This window comes from Amblyomma mixtum, chromosome 2, assembly GCF_055824585.1.
Source record: "Amblyomma mixtum isolate Tamu chromosome 2, ASM5582458v1, whole genome shotgun sequence".
NCBI lineage: Eukaryota > Metazoa > Arthropoda > Arachnida > Ixodida > Ixodidae > Amblyomma > Amblyomma mixtum.
The window spans coordinates 163,269,535-163,275,613 of NC_143013.1; positions in this window are offsets into that span (position 1 = coordinate 163,269,535).

The window sequence follows — 6,079 nt, forward strand, 5'->3', positions numbered from 1 at the left end:
CCGTAGGGTTGGCAGCACTGGCGCCGACCATACTGCGCATGCGCGGCAGCCCCGTTACGTCTCGAGAGGCGCATCTGCGTCGCCCTCGCCGCCGCCGGCGTTCCTCTCCGACGCTCCACCGGTCGGCGCATTCCAGAGGCGTGACGTCACAGTCTCGGCAGACGCGCCGGAACAGCGTGCGCCCGCCGCTGTGTTTACGACTGCCGCGCACTACTGCGCATGCGCGAAGAGGGCTCACCTTGCGTGTAAGATGTGCGGGACATGCGGTTGATATAGTGCGCTCTACATGGAGGTTAAAGAGAGCCGGGTCGCTGCCTGTCGGCGGAAAAGAGTGGAAAATCTCAATTCCTGACACCCCGAGGTTGTTGCTTGGCAGTTAGCCGCTTACGGTACGTATATCCTGGCATAGCAAAGCTAAGCTACTGGCGTTTTTTTTGCTTTATTGCATTTAAATAGTGCCGGAAAGAAAACTCAAAGCATGCTTACGCCACAAAACTCCAGGCCACCACACCCACTCATGACCCGACACTCCAAAACATCAAAATTCTGGGAGGCACACACATACATCAAGATAGAGGAGCCAGCTAGGCGGTTGTCAGTCGAGTTCTTCATCCAGTCGTCCTGAGTGTGCCTCGTCTTTTCGCTGTGGTCCGTCATTTGACTGTTTTTGTTCATCAGTATGTACCAACTGACCCATATTTCAACTCTACAGCTAGGAGGCTTGTGCACGCAGCATGTGCAGAGGGTAAAATGCTTGCCCAGAACACGTTCTGGGCGTGTTTCTGTCTGAGCACGCAATTTCTAGCAATACCTTTCGGCTAAAAACGGTCTGGCTTTGCGCATGCGCAGCTAAGCTCATAGGGCTTCATCTTTATTTCTCGCTTTCCTGGTCGCGGCGGCTGTGGGATTTGCAAAACGCACAGTTTGGTCGTTCTAGACATGTTTTGCCCTCAATACTCCCCGCACCGAAGTGCAGTGTTCATGGAATGAACATTTCATTGACTGTGGTGATTCAGCAGCCAACACGCCTCGTGTTAAAGTGCACCCCACTCTCGCGCCTTTTATTGAAGAGCGCCGTCTTCAACTTTCATACCATCCGTCCCGCGGCACTGCCTGCTCATTTGTGCTGCCTGCGCAGCACAAATCCATGCTTTCGCTCCGATTCGAATGTGGTAAACATGCTCTCTAGATTTTTTTTCTTCTGTGCGCCTCTCGCGCTCCTAGCTCCCAGCTCGTGCCCCAGCAGCGCGAGTAGAAGATGGCGACGATGGAATACGCACGACTGTCCCTGCTCGTCCTACTGCTGCCGCTTCTGGGCACCGCCCAGCCGAATGAGAAGTGCCGACCGCCGTACAGTAGTATGAAGAACCACACGCTCTGCTCCGAGAAGTACTACGGCCTCTGCGATGTCGATGATATCCAAACAAGCAAGTGGACCGAGGAAATCCTCTGGCAGCACAACCGCTACCGCAGCCACCTGGCAGTGGGACATCTGGCGGACTTTCCAGCGGCGGGGAACATGCTCGAAATGCGGTGGGAGGACGAGCTGGCCGAGGTGGCCGAGGCGCTGATAGAACGCTGCGCCACTAAAGAATATGCCGTGTTTCACGACAAGCCCGAGCAACGCGCCACTGTGAATTTTTCTGAGGTCGGCCAGAACTTGCTCTGCGACTGGGTGAACCCGCAAGTGTGGGCCACGTGGAACTTCGTTATTCGGGACTGGTTTGACGAGAACATCCTGTACCCTTCGGCCAAAGTGGAGAAGTACAGTGCGGTGGAGGCAGCCACAAATTTTACCCAGATCGCCTGGGCACGCTCCTACGCCGTCGGCTGCAGCTACGCATATTTCTACACAAATCTGAAACGATTACAAATGTATGTTTGCAACTACGCGCCGGCCGGCAACGTGGCTGGCCAGGAATTGTACCGGCCCGGGCCGCCCTGCTCTCTCTGCCCGGAAGGAACGGAGTGCGTCGAGACAACGGGCCTCTGCAGGGTCACCGGTGACAAGCCTGGTAAAGACGCCAGGAAGACAACGACAACGACGATGGCGCCGCCCACGGAACCTGATCGTGACGCGCCAGTGGTGCCACGGAGCGGTTCGGCGCCGGGTGCTGTCGCTGTGAGGCCTGCCCTCGCAGCTGTCCTCACAGCTGTCGGTGCATCGCTGCACGGCCTGGCCTGACTGTTTCTGCCGGTTGACTTCACGCCTTTCGTCTTTTTTTTTTACTCTACCGGCTCTCCGCAACGTCATCTCGGATGTGCCAAAATGCCCGCGATGGCTAAATGTGGTGGGGCCAGTTTTTGGACCGTCCTGACGAACGGCGAAAGTAAAGACGAAGGAAGCCTTTGTTTACGCTTGGCACAATTAACTGCGTGCATCGTAACATTCCTTGCGCTGTTTACGCAAAGTTCTTATTCTGTATCGCTGCCTTCTTAGGTAAACCTTTAAAGTGAAGAAATGTTGCCTTCTGGGTTCTCTGGAAGGCGCGCTAAATGCCCGCTGTGGAAACGCCAGCTTTCTGTAGGCAGCAAATCGCAGCAGCATGACGACAAGAAGTCAAGCCCTCCATACAGCGAAAGTTTGCATTCAGAATAGTCTAGGCAGAGAGAGAGAGAACAACTTTCATTTAGAAAGCCTGCAGAGTCGGTTAGGCTCCCTCCAAGCAGGGAGGACAAGCTTTTACCGCGACGCGGCCACTACGTCAATCTCGTGCGTTGTGCTCCTTGAGGTCTTGTTACGTCCCTCGCTACTTCCGCGGGTTCGAGAGGGCCGCCGCCCCCTTCCTGGGGTGCCGCCCCCCTCTCCTCGGTTTCGCTCGGTCGCTGCCTCTCGAGAGCTGCCGAGACCTGCTGGACGGCCTTGAGTTGTGTCTTTTGTTCACAGCTCCTCGTTGCAGCCGTTGGACGGTCGACTGCCTCGTCCATTGGACTTTAAGCGGCTCTGCGTCCTTACTGAAACCTTTGGTGCTCATTGTTTATACGCAAAGCGTGGGCTATTCTTACGCCTCATCAATCAGAGATAGCCAAAATCATAATTCTATTCAAGTACAGCTTTATAATGGCTGTTTAGGCTTTATTTCTCGGTTGGCAGTGCAAGACACCGTTCCACAATGTTTTCGTTTGGCACATCACTAAGTTCGCTCCGCATTTCTTCTGCGTATAGTGCTATGGCTCATAGCAGCAGTTCTCGTTCCCACCGGACGCCGCCAGCCTGAAAATGTAAAATTCGAGCAAGTATCGGAGGAAAGGCATGAACGCGTCGATGTTACGAGGGTGGCCACCATGCATTTGCTAACCTAGCATGCGGAGCATTGAAGCAGAACGTGCAAGATGTCACCTACCAGTGATTAACAAGCATTCCTCCATTCCCTCTAGAAGCTACAAGTCCGATTTCACGGCCAACAGTGCGTTTTGCTCGACAAATGTCTGGGACCGTGCCGGCTACAACACGGGCTGCCAACGAGTTGCTCACAGTGTGTTAGGAGCAGGGAGAACAGAAGCTCAGGTGCAATGAATGCCCTTAAAAGCGTAGAAGACACTTTATGGGCCACAAGCTGCTTTGAAGTGTTAATTCACAAACGCGACTGGTGTTTGCAACTCGTTTCCCGAGACCTAGCCCGAGACGAGACGAGAATTGGCAGGGAGGAGAGACACCTCTCGCGAGCCCTCATCCCGTCAGTTTGCACATGAAGTACGTGTGAGCGAAAGAAGACCATGCTTAAGAGTAATGCGGCTTTAATGCCCAGAAAGCTGTAATGCACCAGCGATAAAGCCCGCGGTGCCTGTAAATGTGCCCATCCTTGCGGTGGCGGCAAGCTGCCAGCCACGCGAGCGTCTGCATGCCACTCGCCGTGAGCGCGACGAGTGGCGCCACCGAAGGTCAGTGTCCTCTTGTCTGCTGTGACGTGAGCGTCTCGCCATATAACGTACTGTATCCACTACCACATGCGAAAAAAGGCTAAGGGCACATATACGCGGCGCCTAACGACGTACGCGCATAGTGAGAGTAGCCTGCATGATCGCGAAAAAGCTGGAAAATTACTCGCACTAATCGTCCTGCTATCACAAAGGCACCATGTATGCATACGCACGCATGTCCTGCTGCCTGCATAAATGATCAAGGTGACTCCCATATCAAGTTTCTATGTTTAAGTTTGATAGCGGCGCATGCTGCTTATCATAAGATCAGAAATATATATATATATATATATATATTTACGACTTCGTTCATTGCCTCTGCAGAAAATTTCAGGACAGTGACACAACCATCTCGCTAAATATAGACAACAGTGTAAATATCCTAAGTCCCAGTACAGCCGTCAGTGTATCTGAACACCGACACCTAGAAAGGGCGCGCGCGTGGGCTGTTCCCTCGCGCCTTCACTGTAATTTCGCGGCGGAGCAAGAACCCGGATATTTGTCTGCTTGCGTGGCGTTATATCCCGCGACGCCAAGGATTGGGTGACGAGTTCTGCGACATGAAGCCGTGCCGCAAGGATTCGGTCACTGAGTGACTTCCAGGATGTACTTGCTCGGGGCTCCTCCTCCGTGACCAGGGGGCTGAATTAACTCACGCGAACTCTGGGACTCGGGGCTTCAAACGGGCATTGAATGCCCATTCACACTCGCAAGTAGCCAAGAGCATGAGACCAGCAGTCGCTTGCGATCAGGCAGCAGCTCCACGACACCCTTCCTCACACCTACAAGGGTGACCTGCGGGTCGCCTGCTCGTTTTATTCGCACGTGAAATGAGAAGTCTCGGAAATGACGTCAGTCGCGCGCTCGGTCCTTTAAAGCGGTGTGGTCCCTCACTATAAACAGTGTGCTACTATAACCTGAGCGAAAAGGAGAATGTCGTGGCGGGTTTGATATGCGCCACGGCCATACAATCGTAAGGACGCGCTTCTCGGGGCCGGCCTGCCGGCCTGGATGCCGGCTGCCGGCGTAAGAAAAATACACTGGTATTGTTTGTTCACGACCAAAGCTCTGGGATAGAGTATCTTCAGCCAATGTCGAGTTGTTGAAGCGATAATAGCAATACAAATTTCCTCCCATAACCGCTTTGCTGGTGCTCTGCAGTTTACCTGGCCTCTCGTAGCTCAGCTCCTGAAGGAGTCGCGAAAACCGAGCATATCTTTATTTCCATATGACGTGGGGTTCACAGTAAAACGGTGCCGAGGGTAGCACCGCAGTGCTGTCCAGTTCCGAAGCGCATTCTGCTACAGCGTTTATGTGAAATCGGCTAGGTTTAGCGACGACAAGGGCAGCCAGCGAGCAGCGCACAGTGCGTCGCCCGGCGCGACCGCGAGTAGCGTCGTTGCGAAAAGCTTGGCTCGCTCAATGATTGGCTCCGTAGCTTTCGAATTGCGCACGCAAGGCTGGAAAATCGAGCAGCGAGCGACTGGCCGGCGATTGAGCGAGACTTTATGCCCCCGTTTGCAGCACACACTGTAAAAAAACACAGAAAAACAGAAAATGCATGGCAAATTTAGTGGCATAACAACTCTGCTCTTGTCTATTTTCTGGTTTGTCTTTCTTAGTAATTTTGCATATGTAGTCTGTTATTGCTTTCCTGTAGTTCTACAGAGATTTTTGTTCCAGATACCTTGTTAAAAAACAGGCTATTTGGTAATTGCACAGAAATTTTCTGCGAATGCATTTTCTGTAACTCTACAGAAATTTTCCCTGCATAGTTGTTACTATAACAGGCTGATTTGTAATCAAGCACAATTTTTCTGTTAGTGCTGTTTCTGTAATTCTGCAGATTTTTTCACTGATTATGCAATTTTGTAATAGCACACAATTTTTCTGTTTATATATTCCTTGTCATTTTGCAGAAATATGTTTTAACCCTGCACTCAAGACCATACACTACAAGATTTAAGAAAAATGGGTACTGTTCTCTCCTTAACGCAGTAGATATTCTGACTTAGACTTGATGAATGCTTCTACTCTCTATGTGCAATCATAAAAGCAGCAGCGTGCAGCACCAATTTCCTATGCACTGTGCTAGCACTATAACCGTGTATTATATTCTAGCAAGGAGTTGAAGGCAATGGTCAGAACTTCCAAATTT